At 37.5% G+C, this 16,811-nt stretch overlaps 1 protein-coding gene and 1 long non-coding RNA gene across 10 annotated transcripts in view; one reads left to right on the top strand and one right to left on the bottom strand.

Annotated features, from left to right (window-relative positions):
* Positions 1 to 16,811, top strand: part of CCDC34 (coiled-coil domain containing 34) — a 47,055-nt gene that overhangs the window by 8,771 nt on the left and 21,473 nt on the right. The window lies entirely within an intron of this gene.
* Positions 15,985 to 16,811, bottom strand: part of LOC147358339 (uncharacterized) — a 63,670-nt gene continuing 62,843 nt past the window's right edge. For all 5 annotated transcript variants that reach the window (XR_015141597.1, XR_015141594.1, XR_015141592.1 and 2 more), the window contains one exon: positions 15,985 to 16,333. This is a non-coding gene — a long non-coding RNA (uncharacterized LOC147358339). The remainder of the gene's footprint in view (positions 16,334 to 16,811) is intronic.

The raw sequence follows: 16,811 nt of genomic DNA, 5'->3' as shown, positions 1-16,811 counted from the left end.
CTTCCCTGTGTATTTGCCATGAAGTGATGGGACCGGATGCCATGATCTTAATTTTCTGAATGTTGAGCTTTAAGCCAACTTTTCCACTCTCCTCTTTCACTTTCTCAGGAGGCTCTTTAGTTCTTCACTTTCTGCCAGAAGGATGGTGTCATCTGCATATCTGAGGTTATGGATATTTCTCCCAGCAATCTTGATTCCAGTTTGTGCTTTATCCAGCCCAGCATTTCTCATGATGTACTCTGCGTATAAGTTAAATAAACAGTGTGACAATATACAGCCTTGATGTACTCCTTTCCCGATTTGGAACCAGTCTGTTGTTCTATGTTGTACCTGTTGCTTTTTGACCTGCATACAGATTTCTCAAGAGGCAGATCAGGTGGTCTGGTATTCCCATCTCTGTAAGAATTTTCCACAGTTTGTTGTATTCCACACAGTCCAAGACTTTGGTGTAGTCAGTAAAGCAGAAATATATGTTTTTCTGCAACTCTCTTGCTTTTTTGATGATGTAACAGATGTTGGCAATTTGATCTCTGGTTACTCTGCCTTAAAATCCAGTTTGAACATCTGGAAGTTCACAAACAGTTGAAGCCTGTCCTGGAGAATTTTGAGCATTACTTTACTAGCGTGTGAGATGACTGCAGTTGTGCGGTAGTTTGAACATTCTTTGGCATTGCCTTTCTTGGGATTGGAATGGAAACTGACCTTTTCCAGTCAGTTGGCCACTGCTGAGTTTTCCAAATTTGCTGGCATATTGAGTGCAGCACTTTCACAGCATCATCTGTTAGGACTTAAAATAGCTCAAATGGAATTCCATCACCTATACTAGCTTTGTTCATAGTGATGCTTTCCTAAGGCCCACTTGACCTCACATTCCAGGATGTCTGGCTCTAGGTGAGTGATACCATTGTGGTTATCTGGGTCATGAAGATCTTTTATGTATAGTTCTGTGTATTCTTGCCACCTCTTCTTAATATCTTCTGCTTCTGTTAGGTCCATACCATTTCTGTCCTTTATTGTGCCCATCTTTGCATGAAATGTTCCCTTGGTGTCTCTAATTTTCTTGAAGAGATCTCCAGTCTTTGCCATTCTGTTGTTTTCCTCTATTTCTTTGCATTGATTGCTGAGGAAGGCTTTCTTATTTATCTCTCCTTGCTATTCTTTGGAACTCTGCATTCAAATGTGTGTATCTTTCCCTTTCTCCTTTGCCTTTAGCTTCTCTTCTTTTCTCAGCTATTTGTAAGGCTTCCTCAGACAACCATTTTGCCCTTAGGTTATTATAAGATATTGCCTATAATTGCCTCTGTTATATAGTAAATCCTTGCTGTTTATGTATTTTATATATAGTAGTATGTATCTATTAATGTTAATCTTCCCATCTTTCCCTCCCCCTGCTTTTCTCTTTGGTAACTATAGATTTGTTTTCTGTATATTTCTGTTTTGTAAATATTGTGCTGGCCGAAAAATTTCATTTGGATTTTTCCATAACATTTTATGGAAAACCTGAGTAAACCTTTTAACCAGACCGATATATTCATTTGTATCATTTTTCAAGATTCTGCATATAAGTGTTATCATACGATATTTGTCTTTCTCAGTCTGTCTGTCTTCACTTAGTGTGATAATCTCTAGGTCTGTTCATGTTGCTACAAATGGCATTGTTTCATTTATTTTTATGGCTGAGTAATATCCCCTTGGTGTGTATATATACACACACACACACACACACACACATCTTCTTTTTCCACTCGTGTTGATGAACAATTTAGGTTGCTTCCATGTCTTGGCTATTGTAAATAGTGCTGCTGTGAACATTGGGATGCATTATCTTTTCATATTTGAGTTTTCATCTTTTCTGGATGTATATACAGGAGCAGAATTGCTGGCAACTCGATTTTTAGTTAAGGAACCTCCATACTGTTCTCCATAGTGGGGACACCAATTCTATTTTTCCCAACAGTGGAGAAGGGTTCCTTTTTCTCCACATCTTCTCTAGCATTTAATTATTTGTAGACTTTTTGATGATGGCCATTCTGATCAATGTGAGGTTATACCTTATTGTAGTTTCAATTTTCATTTTTCTATAATTAATGATGTTGAGCATCTTTTCATGTACCTGCTGGCCATCTGTATATCTTTGGAGAATGTCTGTTTAGATTTTCTGCCCATTTTTTGATTTGGTTGTTTCTTTTTGTGTATATTAAACTGTGTGAGCTTTTTATGTATTTTTGAAATGAATCCCTTATTGGTTGTATCAGGTGCAAATATTTTCTCTCATTCTGTGGGTTGTCTTTTCATTTTGTGTATGATTTACTTTAGTGTACAAAAGGTTTTAAGTTTAAACAATTGCTTTTGCTTATGACTACATTTTGCTTAGTATTTCCATTACTATAAAAGGTGGATCTAAAAAAATATTGCTGCAATTTATATCTACCTATGTTTTCCTCTAAGAGTTTTTATAGTATCTTGCTTTACATTTAGGTCTTTAATTCATTTTGAGTTAATTTTTGTATATAGTGTCAGAGAATGGTCTCATTTTATTTATCTACAGATGGTATCCAGTTTTCCCAGCACCGTTTATTGAAGAAATGTCTTCTTCATTGTGTAGTCTTCCCTCTTTTGTCATGAATTAATTGGCTCTAGGTGTTTTGGTTTGTTCTCAGCTCTGTTCTGTTCTCTTGCTCTCAGTCTGTTTCTGTCCCAGTGCGATACTGTTTGTGATTACTGTGGCTTTGTAGTATAGTCAGCAATCAGGGAGCGTATTCCTCGAGTTCTGTTCTTTTTTCTCAAGATCGTGTTGGCTATTCAGGGCCTTTTGTGTTTTTATATGAATTTAATTTTGTTGTTGTTCTTTGAAAAATGCCACTGGTAATTTGATAGGGATTGCATTGAATGTCTAGATTCCCTAAGGTAATATGGTGATTTTAACAATATTGATTCTTGCAATCAAAGAATACAGTCTATCTTTCAATATGTTTGTGTCCTTTTAGTATCTTTCATCAGTGTCTTATACTTTCCAGAATACAGGTCTTTTGCCTCCTTAGGTAGCCTTATTCCTAGGTATTTTATTCTTTCTGATGAGATGGAAAGTGAGATTGTTTCCTTAATTCCACTTTCTGTTAATTCCTTGTTTGTGTATAGAAATGCAACAGACTTTTGTATAATAATTTTGTGTCCACAGCTTTACTGAATTCATTGAGCTCTAGTAGTTTTCCAGTATAATAGCATCTTTAGGGTTTTCTATGTATAGTATCTTGTCATTTGCAGTGACAGTTTATGTCTTCCTTTCAAATTCAAATCCCCCTCCCCTTTTTTCTCTTGCATTTTCTTGTCTGATTACTATGTCGAGGACTTCCAAACTGTGTTGAATGAAAATAGCGAGAATGGACATCCTTGTTTTCTTCCTGATCTTCACCGTTTTGTATGATGTTAACTGTGGGTTTGTCATTCAGTTCAGTTCCGTCGCTCAGTCGTGTCCAACTCTGTGTGACCCCACATACTGCAGCACGCCAAGCTTCCCTGTCCATCACCAACTCCCAGAGGTTGCTCAAACTCATGTCCATTGAGTCAGTGATGCCATCCAACCATCTCATCCTCTGGCGTCCCCTTCTCCTCCCACCTTCAGTCTTTCCCAGCATCAGGGTCTTTTCCAATGAGTCAGTTCTTTGCTTCATGTGGCCAAAATATTGGAGTTTCAGCTTTAGCATCAGCCCTTCCAATGAATATTCAGGACTGATTTTCTTTAGGATGGACTGGTTGGATCTCCTTGCAGTCCAAGGGACTCTCAAGAGTCTTCGCCAACACCACAATTCAAAAGCATCAATTCTTTGGCGTTCAGCTTTCTTTATAGTCCAACTCTCACATCCATACATGACTACTGGAAAAACCATAGCTTTGACTAGATGGACCTTTGTTGGCAAAGTAGTGTCTCTGCTTTTTAAGATGCTGTCTAGGTTGGTCATAGCTTTTCTTCCAGGGAGCAAACGTCTTTTAATTTCATGGCTGCAGTCACCATCTGCAGTGATTTTGAAGCTCCCCAAAATAAAGTCTGTCACTGTTTCCATTGTTTCCCCATCTATTTGCCATGAAGTGATGGGCCCAGATGCCACCATCTTCATTTTTTGAATGTTGAGTTTTAAGCCAACTTTTTCACTCTCCCCTTTGACTTTCATCAAGAGGCTCTTGATGAAAGGGTTTGTCATACATGACCTTTATTATGTTGAAGGTATGTTCCCTCCATGCCCAGTTTCTAGAGAGGTTTTTTTTTTTTTTTTTGGTAAAAGGATGTTTTATTTAATTGGAAGCTTTTTCTTCATCTACTGAGATGATCAAAAAGCTTTTATAATTTAATTTGTTAGTGGGGTGTATCAAATTGATTTGTGGATATTAAAAAGTCCTTGGATAGCTGGGAAAAGTATTACTTGATTATGGTGTATGATCCTTAATTTTTAATTTAATCTTTATTTTTTATGGGGTATAGTTTATTTACAATGTGTTAGTTTCAAGTGTACAGCAAAGTGGTTTAGTTATACTATATATCCATTCTCTTTCTGATTCTTTCCCGTAAAAATTATTGCACAGTTTTGGGTAAATTTCCCTGTGCTATACAATAGGTGCTTGTTGGTAGCTATTTTGAATATTCTAGCGTGTATATAAATTAGGAGACTGTTAACCCCAGTCTCCTAATTTATCCCTCCCCCTATTCTTTCCCCTTTGGTAACCATATGTTTGTTTTCAAAAGACTGTGAATCTGTTTCTGTTTTGTAAATAAGTTCATTTGTATCATCTTTTTTATTAGATTCCACATATAAGTGATATCATGTATTTGTCTTTCTCAGTCTAACTTGCTTCACTTGGAATTATAATCTCTAGGTTCATCCATGTTGCTTCAAATGGCATTATTTCATTATTTTATGTAGCTGAGTAATATCCCATTGTGTATATGTACTACCTCTTGTTTTATCCATTCATTTATCAGTGGCAGAGAAGGCAATGGCACTCCAGTACTCTTGCCTGGAAAATCCCATGGACGGAGGAGCCTGGTGGGCTGCAGTCCATGGGGTCGCACAGAGTCGGACATGACTGAAGCGACTTAGCAGCAGCAGCAGCATTTGTCAGTGGACATCTAGGTTGCTTCCATGTCTTGGCTAGTGTAAATAGTGCTACAGTGAACATTGGGGTGCAAGTATCTTTGTAAATTATGGTTTTCTCTGATTATATGCCGAACAATGGGATTGGTAGGTCACATGATTATATTTTTATTTCTTAAGAAACCTCCATACTGTTTGTGATAGTAGTTGTACCAATTTACATTTCCACCAACAGGGTAGGAGGGTTTCCTTTTCTCCACACCCTCTCCAGCATTTATTGATGATGCGTCAGCCTGTTGATTATGGCCATTTCAACTGGTGTTAGGTGATACCTCATTGTAGCTTTGATTTTGCATTTCTCTAATAATTAGTGATGTTGAATATCTTTTCGTGTGCTTTTTTGGCCTTCTGTATGTCTTTTCTGGAGAAGGAAATGGCAACCCACTCCAGTGTTCTTGCCTGGAGAATCCCAGGGACGGGGGAGCCTGGTGGGCTACCGTCTATGGGGTCACACAGAGTCAGACACGACTGAAGTGACTTAGCATAGCATAGCATGTCTTTTTTGGAGAAATGTCTATTGAGATCTTCCACTCATTTTTTGATTGGTTTATTTAGTTTTTGTTATTGAACTAGATGAGCTGTTTATATATTTTGGCAATTAATCTCTTGTTGGTCAATTTGCTGGCAAATATTTTCTCTCATTCTGTTTGGCTTTTTGTTCATGATTTCCTTTGCTGTGCAAAAGCTTTTAAGTTTAATTAGGTGCTTTTTGTTTCTTTTTGTTTTTATTTTCATTATTCTAGGAGGTGGATTGAAAAAAATCTTGCTGCAGTTTATGTCAGTGAGTGTACCGCCTTTCTTTTCCTCTAAGAGTTTTATAGTATCCAGTCTTATATTTAGGTCTTTAATCCATTTTGAGTTTATTTTTGTATATGGTGTTAGAGACTGTTGTAATTTCATTCTTTTACATGTAGCTGTCAAGTTTTCCTGCCACCACTTACTGAATAGACTTTTTCTCTATTATATATTAAAGACTTTCTTTGTCATAGATTAATTGACCATAGGTGTGTGGGTTTGTTTATTGGATTCCTGTCCTGTTCCATTGATCTGTAGTTCTGTTTTTGTTCCAGTAATATACTGTTTTTATTATTGTGACTTTGTAGTATAGTCTGAAGTTAAGGAACCTGAGTGCTCTAGCTGCATTTTTCTTTATCAAGATTTCATTGACTCTTTGGGGTCTTTTGTATTTCCATACAAATTTTAAAATTATTTGATGTGATTCTGTGAACAGTGTCATTGATAATTTGATAGGGATTAAATTGAATCTGTGGATTGCTTTGGATAGTATAACATTTGGTCAATATTGATTCTTCCAATCCAACAACATACTTTTGCTATATCTTCCCCTCTCTGGGTCATCTTCAGTTTCTTTCAACAAGTTCTTACAGTTTTCAGAGCAAAGGTCTTTTGCCTCTTTAGGAGAATTTACTCCTAGGTATGTTATTTCTTTTTGATGGTATGGTAAATGGGACTGCTTCCTGAATTTTTCTTTCTGATAGTTCATTGTTAGTGCATAGAAATTCAAGTGATTTCTGTGTGTTAATTTTGTGTCCTGCAACTTTGCTGACTTCCTTGCTGAGCTCTAGTAGTTTTCTGGTAGCATCTTTAGAGTTTTCTGTGTGTGGTCTTGTGTCATCTGCAGTGACAGCTTTACTACTTCTTTTCCAGTTTGGATTCATTTCTTTTTCTTCTCTGATTACTATGGCTAGGACTTCCAAAACTCTGTTGAATAAAAGTGACGAGAGTGGTCATTCTTATCTTGTTTCTAATCTTAAAGGAAATGCTTTCAGCTTTTCACTGTTGAGTATGATGTTAGTTGTGGGTTTATCATACATGACCTTTCGTATGTTGAGCTAGGTTCCCTCTAAACACATTTTCTAGAGAGTTATTTTTAATCATAAATGAATGTTGAATTTTATAAATGATTTTTCTGCATCTATTAAGATAATATGGTTGTTAGTTTTTAATTTGTTAATGTAGTGTATCACACTATTTGTGGTTATTGAAAAATTCTTGCATCTCTGGGATAATCTCATTTGATCATGGTGCATGATCCTTTTAATGTATTGCTGGATTTGGTTTGCTTATATTTTGATGAGAATTTTGCATCTATGTTCATCAATGATATTGGCTTGTAATATATTTTTTGGTGGTATCTTTGTCTAGTTTTGATATTCAGTGGCCTCATAGAATGAGTTTGGGAGTGTTCCTTCCTCTTCAGTTTTTTGGAATAGTTTGAGAAGGATTAGTTTAACTCTTTTTTTATACGTGTTTGCTCAGTGGTAAAGAATCCACCTGCCAATGCAGGAGACTTGGATTTGACCCCTGTGTTGGGAAGATCCTCTGGAGAAGGAAATGGCAACCTACTGCAGTATTTTCTTGCCTGAGAAATCCCATGGATAGAGGAGCCTGGTGGGCTACAGTCCATGGGGTCACAAAAGAGGTGGACATGACTTAGTGACTAAACAACCACAAATGTTTAATACTAAAGAATTCACCTGTGAATTCATCTTGTGCAGACTTTTGTTTGTTGGGAGTTTTTAAATCATGGTTTCAATTTCAGTACTTGTGATTGATCTGTTCATGTGTTTTATTTCTTCTGGTTCAGTCTTGCAAGATTGTACCTAAGAATTTGTCCATTTCTCTAGGTTGTCCATTTTATTGACATATAGTTGCTTATAGTAGTCTCTTGTGGTCCTTTGTATTTCTGTATTGTCAGTTGTGACTTCTTTTTCTTTTCTAATTTTATTGACTTCAGCCCTCTTTTTTTTCTTTTTTCCTTCTTAAAAAATATTTATTTATTTCAGCATCAGTTCAGTTCAGCATGCCAGGTCTTTATTTCAGCATACAGGATCTTAAGTTGTGGCATATAAACTCGGCATGTGGAATCTAGTTCCCCCAGCAAGTCTGCCTGTTTTGGGAGTGCGGAGTCTTTGCTGCTGGGCCACCAGGGAAATCCCTCTCATTTTTCTTGATGCTGCTGTTGCTAAGTCACTTCAGTCATGTCCGACTCTGTGTGACCCCATAGACGGCAGCCCACCAGGCTCCCCCGTCCCTGGGATTCTCCAGGCAAGAACACTGGAGTGGGTTACCATTTCCTCCTCCAATGCATGAAAGTGAAAAGTGAAAGGGAAGTTGCTCAGTCGTGTCCGACTCCTAGTGACCCCATGGACTGCAGCCCACGAGGCTCCTCCATCCATGGGATTTTCTTGATGAGTCTGGCTAAATCAATTTTATCTTTTCAAAGAACCAACTTTTCATTTCATTGATCTTTTTTTTAATCAATTTCATGTTTATTTCATTTATTTCTATTCTGATCTGTTTAATTTCTTTCCTTTGTGTTTTGTTTCTTGTTCTTTCTCCAGTTGCTTTAGGTGTAAGGTTAGGTTGTTTGAGATTTTTCTTGTTTCCTGAGGTACAGTTGTATTGCTATGAACTTTCCTCTTACAACTGCTTTTGTTATGGTAGAAAGCTTCAGAGGTTTTGGATCATCATGTTTTTGTTTGTCTGTAGGTTTTTTTTCCCCCCAATTTCCTCTTTTATTTATTCAGTGATTCATTAGTTGTTTAGTAACATGTTGTTATGCTTCACATATTTGTGGTTTTTTTTTTTTACAGTTTCTTTCTTATAGTTGATTTCTAATCTCTTAGTGTTGTGGCTAGAAAAAATGCTTGATATGATTTCAGTTTTCTTAAATTAACTGAGGTTTGCTTTTTGGACTAGCATGTGATCTACCCTGGAGAATATTCCATGTGCCCTTGAGAAGAGTGTATAGTCTGATGCTCTCATAGGGATGTTTTATAAATATCAATTAAGGCTGTCTGGTCTAATTTATCTTTAATGGTCTGTGTTTCCTTACTGATTTTCCATCTGGATGATCTGTCCAGTGATGTAGGTGGAGTTTCAAAGTCCCCACTGTTATTGTGTTACTGGTGATTTCTCCTTTTATAGCTGTTAACAGTTGCCTTATGTTAAGGTGCACCTATTTGGGGTGCATATGTATTTTCCATTGTTATATCTTACTTCTGGGATTGATCCCTTGATTATAATGTAGTATCCTTCTTTGTCTTTTGTAGTATCCTTCTTTGTCTCTTTAATTTTAAAGCCTGTTTTGTCTGATGTGAGTATCGCTGCTCTGGCTCTCTTTTGATTTCCATTTGCGTGGAATATGTTTTTTCATTACCTCACTTTCAGTCTGTGTGCATCTCTGATTCTGAAATGAGTCTTATGTAGTCATGTCTTACCATATGTATGCTTCTTGTTTTTGTATCCATTGAGCCACTGTGTGTCTTTTGGTTGAAGCATTTTATCCACTTACATTTAAGGTAACTATTGATATATATGTTTTTATTGCCATTTTGTTAATTGTTTTTGTTTTTGTAGGTCTTTTTCCCCCTTGTGATTTGATGACTGTTTTAGTGTTTTGTTTGAATTCCATCTTATTTCTTGCATATATATCTATTATGCATTTTTGGTTTGCAGTTACCATGAAGTTTTTATATAGCAGTCTTTTTTAAGTTACTGAATTCTTAATTGCAAATGCATTTTAAAAAACCCTGCATTTGTACTCTTCCCTCATGATTACTGCTGTTGACATAATATTTTACATCTAATTGTTTTTTGTATCCCTTAACTGCTTATTGTGGATACAGATGACTTTATTACTCCTGTCTTGTAACCTCACTACGAACTTTGTGAATGGATTCTTATCTTTACTGTATGTTTGTCTTTTCCAATGAGGCTTTTCGTTTTTTAATTTTCTTGATTCTAGTAGTGGCCTTTTCTTTTTTGCCTGGAGAAGTTTCTTTAACATTTGTTGTAATGCTGGTTTGGTAGTGCTGAATTCTCTTAACTTTTGCTTGACTGGAGATCTTTTGATTTTGCCATCTAATCTGAATGAGAGCTTTGCTGGGTATAGCATTCTTGGTTATAGGTTTTCGCCTTTCATTACTTTAAATATACCATGACACTCACTTCTGGCCTGCAGAGTTTCTGCTGAAAACTCAGCCGATGGCCTTATAGGAGTTCCTTTGTATGTTATTTGCTACTTTTAATATTCTATCTTTAATATTTGACATTTTGGTTACAATGTGTTTTGGTGTGTTCCTCTAGGTTTATCCTGTATTGGGACAACTCTGCACTTTCTGGGCTTGTGTGACATTTTTCTTTCTGAGGTTAGGGAAGTTTTCAGCTATTACGTCTTCAAATGTTTTCTCTGGCCCTTTCTATCTTATCCTCCAGTGATCCCTATAATATGAGTATTTGTATGTTGATGCTGTCCCAGATGTCTGTTCGGTGGCAGCGATTTTCACTACTCAGTCTTCCAGCTCACCAATTCGTTTTTCCATATCATTTAGTGTACTGTTGATTCTTTCTAGTGTATTTTTTATTTCAATTATTGTATTCTTCACCTCTGTTCAGCTGTTCTTTATAGTTTCTCTTTGTTAAAAAAATTCTGACTTCTCTTTCTGTGCATCCATTTTCTTCCCAATTCTTTCCCTCATTTTTATGATCCTACTGTGAACTTTTTCTCAGGTAGATTGCTGGTCTCCTCTTCACTTAGTTCTTCTTTTGGGGTTTTATCTTTTTCCTTCATCTGGAACATACTCCTGTGGTGTCTCATTTTGTCTATATTGGTATTTGTATTTTTGTGTATGTGGCAGCTTTGTTACCTTTTTGGACTTTGGAGTCACTACTTTCTGTAGGGGATGTCTTTCCTGTTCCAGCAGTGCCCTCTCCTCTTGTTACCTAAGCCATAAACCTGCATAGGCCCTTCTGTTGTGGCAGGCTGACTGTGAGTGGTCTGGTAGGCTTGGTTGGCTGCTAGTCTAGTTGGTTGCCAGGCACTGCCTTGTGTGAATGCTGCTGGCTACTCGTTAGTGTCAGCTGGTCATGAGGCAGCTGTTGCAGAACCCTAGGGAGTCTGGGGGTAGTGCTGGCTCACTGTTGGCTAGAGTTAGTATCCTGAAGACTCTGGGGCTCTTGCCCACCTATTGGCAGGTGAAGCCAGATCCTAGGGTTAGTGCAGGACCACTGCAGGCAGAGCTGCGTCCTAGAGCCTGGTTTCAGGGCCCAGGGATCCCAGAGCTCATTTTAGATGATTGGTGTTGGAGGCTGGTTCCTGACACAGTTGGATATGGGGCTGGGGTGTCCCAAGTTTTGTTGGCCTGCTAGTGGGCAGGGCCAGTGCCCAGCTGGTCCCAGGGTAGGGTCTGACCTGCTGTTGCTGGACTCAGTGTGCAAGCTGTGGTATTATAGTTTTTTGCTTCTGGTGTCTGCCCTCCTGGTGTGTGGGGTGATCGAGAGGCTCATGTTAGCTTCCCAGTGCAAAGGGCCCAGACCCAGCTCTTGGCACCCTGGTGAGGAAATCTGTGTTTAGGGCCTAGTCTGGTGGTGACTGTGAGCTCAGGAAGTCTTTAAGCAGCCTGTTGGTGGGTGAGGTTGTGTCTCTGTTCAGTTACTTGTTTGGCCTAAGGCATCCTGCAAACTGTTGGATGGGCCCAGGTCTTGGTGATAGTGGGCCAAGATGCAGCCGCCATCAGCTCATGCAGCTGAATGCCCCAGCTATGCCTGACACCAGTGTCCGTGTCCCTAGGGTAAGTCACAGCCACCTCATGCCTGCCTAGAGGACTCTCCGAGACCAGTAGGTAGGTCTGGCCCAAGCTAATTTCAAATTACTGCTTTTGCCCTGGTTCCATTGTACATGATATTTTGTATGTGCCCTTTAAAAATGAAATCTCTTTTCCCCCAGTTCTGTGGGGCTCCTGCAAGTAAGCCCACTGACCTTGAAAGCCAAATGCTTTCGGCACTTGTCTTCCCAGTGCTGGACTGCAGGGCTTACATGGGGCTTAGAACTCTCATTCCTGTGTGAGAGCCTCTGCAGTATACTTATTCTCTACTTTGTGGGTTGCCCATCCTCGGGGGTAATATGAATCTGTACCTCCTACCTGTCTCATTATGGTTCCTTCTTTGTGTCTTTAGGTTCCAGCCTTTTTCATCTACAGTTGTTCTGTATAGAGTTGTGGTTTTGAGTGTACTCATGAGAAAAGGTGAGCCCAGGGCCTTTCTACTCCACCATCTTGGCCACTCTCCTCAGTCATAGCCTTCTTAATGCTTTTTCATTTATTTTCAGAATTCATCTGTTGTTAAGGCCCCAGACGCTTAATTTTCTTACTTCAATCTTAAGTTTTAACGTTACTAATTCCATTGTTGAGTTTGTTGTTGTTCAGTTGCTAAGCCCTACTCTTTGTGACCCCGTGAACTGCAGCACGCCAGGCTTCTTCTGTCCTCACTCTCCCTGAGTTTGCTCAAACTCATGTCCATTGAGTCAGTGATACCATCCAACCATCTCATTCTCTGTTGCCCCCTTCTCTCTTGCCCTCAGTTTTTCCCAGCATCAGGGTCTTTTCCAATGAATTGGCTCTTCGCATCAGGTGGCCAAACTATTGGAGTTTCAGCTTCAGCATCAGTCCTTCAAGTGAATATTTAGGACTTGATTTCCTTTGGAATTGACTGGTTTGATCTCCTTGTTGTCTGAGGGACTCTCAAAAGTCTTCTCCAGCACCACAGTTTGAAAGCATCAGTTCTTCGGCACTCAGCCTTCTTTATGGTTCAATTCTCATATCCATACATGACTACTGGAATTATTTAATTTTGTACCTTTCAAAATATTTGTTCACACTGAGAAATCTGCTTTTCTTCATTGCACACAAATGCATACATATATACACACTTATGTATATATCTGAAATAGCTTAATTTTGTGGAGAACTTGGAAATATTCTAATTTTTTTTAAAGCTAGTCATAACCCATGCATTGATTGTAGAATCTCAGTTTTGCAAAACACTGATCTAGTGAATCAGTGGTATTGTGGAGCTCAGTTTATGTTATTTAGCTTTATCTCCAGCCTCACTAGAAGTCACTTGTTATCCTAAGAAAAGGAGGGTCACTTGAAGCCATTTTAAGTCAGCACACCATAAATTAATGTAATTAAATTACAGAAATTATAAGAAACTCTGAGCTTTGGAGTAACATGGAACTAGGCTGAAATTCTAGTCTTGCTGTTGTAAATCTGTGATCTTGGAAAAGTTAACTTCTCTGAACCTCAGTCTCTTCATCTATAAGAGATGTTAGACAGATGTTAGACAATATTAGAGTGGTTAAAAACATAAATTCTTGAGTCGTACATCCTGGATTCAAAACTAAGATCTTGGCTCTTTAGCCTTTCTCTGCTGGATTATCAGTGAAAGGGGAGAGTGACATTTACCTCATAGTGTTTTGGGAACTAAGTGAACAGCAGGATGTGGCCTAATATATAGAAATCACTTTGTAAAAATTAGTTGTTTGTTATGTGTTAAAGGAGATGATAATAACTGCTGAAGATAAGAGAACAGTTTAGAATAATGAATAAAAAAATTTCCTACCTCAGTGAATAAGCATGTAGCAGAATATAATTGGTTAAAAGATTAAAGCCTTTTCATATATTTAGTAGCTGGACGTTTCTTATGGCTACATCATTACTTAATTCTGAAGCAGTTAAAATATGTTAGCATGAGTCTTAACTGTATCAGTCATCCCAGAGACATCATAACATACAGATAAATTACTCACTTTGGTATAAACTTACTTTGAGCTATTGTGGTATTCACATTTTTTTTTCATGCCTTTCCTTTTGTTTTAATTTTCTAAGTCATGCTTTCCTTACTTTTCTGTTCTTATTTACTGTATTCTCTGATTTATTTATAAATCATATCATTAAAATCTCAGATTTTTAACCACAAGGAACAATTCATCTCAGATCCCTAATAAAAGATGAAGGCCAGAGAGTAGCTTTGCCAATGTTTCAGTTAGTGACAAAGCTGGGACTGGATCCTGGGTCTTTTGACTTCCAACTTAATAAGTGTTTTTTCCACAATACCAAGGTGCATTTTAGAAATAAATGGGTCAGACTCAGTATTTAATTTTAAGTGTACACTGGCTTTCATATAGTCTTCCTTGAACTCTTAAAATTTAAAGGTAGTTAAATCATTAAAAAGTTCATCACCTTTCATAAATTTGATTTTAGCAACATTTTGATTTGTTTCACATGTCCCTGTAAGATTAACACATCAAAATTATGTTTACAGTTTTTTTTTTATATTTTAACTGTTGAAGTAATAAAAATAGTAAATATTTAACATTAGTATTGTGAAAAACTAGTATGTTGTTTTTGTAAGGCATATAAGTTTTACTTAAATTTTTATTATTTAAAAACAATTCTTTAGCAGACTGACCTAAATTCTTTATGGCCTTTGGATAATTTTTGTTTTTGACATTTGCTTTAACATTTTAGTACAGTCTATTCTAAACTATAAAAGTTATCTAATTTGTGAATAATCCAGGTTTGTTTTTTTCCCACCATCTTGCTTTTGCCCTTTTTATTCATCCGTGCTTAATGAAGGAAAAGAGCAGGATATAGAGTTGGTGAGACTCAGAAACTCAGTTTTTCTGATTGTTACCTTAGTCGGCAAAAGTTATTGAAATAAAAAATCCATGTTTAGGATCCTCTTTGGATTTTGGTTTTCAGTAATCAAGTGTTTACTCTGTGGGAAGATGTATAATTCTGTTGAAATTCAGTGGTGTACCAGAAGACGACACAGGGCCTTATGAGAGAAGGCTCCAGCAGTGTCTGGTAGAAACTTGCTCTGGTGGTAAACAGATGGAGGCATTTAGGGTGGGAAATTCTGAGAGGGGCCAGCCTTGGAAGGAGGGTTGTTTCTCAGAATGTGATGTGTATTCTGAGGTGGCAAATTGCTTGTACAGACACCCTGAGATTAGAGCACTGTTTGGGTCAACGGCAGCATTTTCTAGAGACTTTTGACCCTTCCTTCATCTTTAACTCTTATATCAACATTAGAATTTTTGAACCATAAAATCAGAATACAAAGTCTGATTTTTGTTTCTTTACTTTTGAGCTTAATTATATGAAGAATCTGAAAAGGTTCATAAAAGTAATCAACCCTATTTTTAGTTGTATATTTAAATCATTACTTTTCTTGACGATAAAATTTAAGACTTTTTTGGAAAATGTGGTTGTCAAATCTATATCTGGCCTGTCATACATATACATATATGTATATGTATATACATATGTAGATATACGTCTATGTATATGTATATATATGTATATACATATACGAGTCTGGACTTGGGTCAGGAAATGAGGGATATACTTCTATGTATATGTATACATATATGGGATGGGATATACTTCTATATATGTGTATACATATACATAGAAGTATATCCCTCCCTTATTTCCTGACCCAAGTCCAGACTCATATATATCTCCTTCCAACTCATATACTGTGACAACCTCCTCGTCTGTCTCCCTCAGAATAGTTCTGATCCCTTCAAATGCAGTTTTCAGCCTTTACCATTGAGAGTTCTGAATCATTCCCTTTGCCAAGTATTCCTACTCCACAGTGTTTACTTTACTTTGCCTGTCTCAAAAGACCTTTTCCTGTCTAGTTAGTATTAATACCACACTCTGATTTTCTAGTCTTCACTCCTCCCCCTTGTAGTCAAGCTATTTCCTCATTGTTCCTCTCATGGTGCTTTTTTTTTTTTCTTTTACTACTTTGGACCTTACTCTCTCCTCTCATCTTCCTTTTCCTTTTCTGAGCTCTTATTCTACACAGTACCTCACAACACAGCACTTAATTCTTTTGTGTATACAGAATCAGATAAGGTCAGAGACTTCTGGAATTTCATCCCTGCTATCTTTATAGTAGGTGCTCCGTTAAAAAAATAAGTGAATAATCAAGGGATAGCAGCTGCAGAGGTAATGGAGAATCCTTTAAAAAGCAAGATGGATATTTTACTTGGGGGGTAGGGGAGTACAGTGTTGAAAAGTTGGGAGACTGAATGAGTGAGGACAGTTGTTACCTATGCTGAAGGATTTGGGGATGAGAGATCATGGAAGACAGGTATCCTGAGACCAGTTGTTATAAAAGGCGTAAGATGTGTTCTTGGTGTCAAGTTTTATCTTCATTTCATTTAACGCACTGGAATTATCTGACAATTGAAAAATTGTCCTTCCCACTGCCACCCATTGCTGAGGTAGGTAGGTCCTTGGGAAAGGGAGGCATGGGAATAGGGAGCGAGGTCCAGTGGAAGACATGTAGAAGTATCCGATTGCTGGTATCTAAGGAGAGAGAAGAAAAATAACCGGTAATTATGGTGGTAGAGTCCTAGGAGTCTAGTTTGAACAGCATTCTCCACTAATGCAGTAATCTAACTGGTGAGTGACAGAGTGGTGGCATTCAGCTTGTAGTTTTATTTGGCCATACTTCCCACATTCTTTCTCCCGAGGAAATGCCCAAACGTGTAGATTCGAGTGACAGCAAGGCAGTTAAATAATCTAGGATATGAATGTGGTTTTGTTTTACACTCCAACAGCTATAAAATCAGTGAACGAAAATCTGGATCCTTTTTTTTTTTTTTACTCCCTTTAAAAAATTGAATGGCTTCTTTACATTTCTTCTTTGGCATAACTCTGAATTAAAAGTTTAATTTAGGGATTATTTAATTCCTATCCTTTATCTTCATCAAGAATCTAGAAGCTTTTTATAACTGTAAAAAAGTTGCAATTCTCTTGAGCTTCTGCCAGTAGCATACAGTGA

Source organism: Bos grunniens, chromosome 15, assembly GCF_055505025.1.
Source record: "Bos grunniens cultivar Pamir isolate PY7600 chromosome 15, Bosgru_T2T1.0, whole genome shotgun sequence".
NCBI classification, from domain to species: Eukaryota; Metazoa; Chordata; class Mammalia; order Artiodactyla; family Bovidae; genus Bos; species Bos grunniens.
Note: the sequence above shows the minus strand (reverse complement) of the source record. Positions and strands in the feature narration are given on the sequence as shown.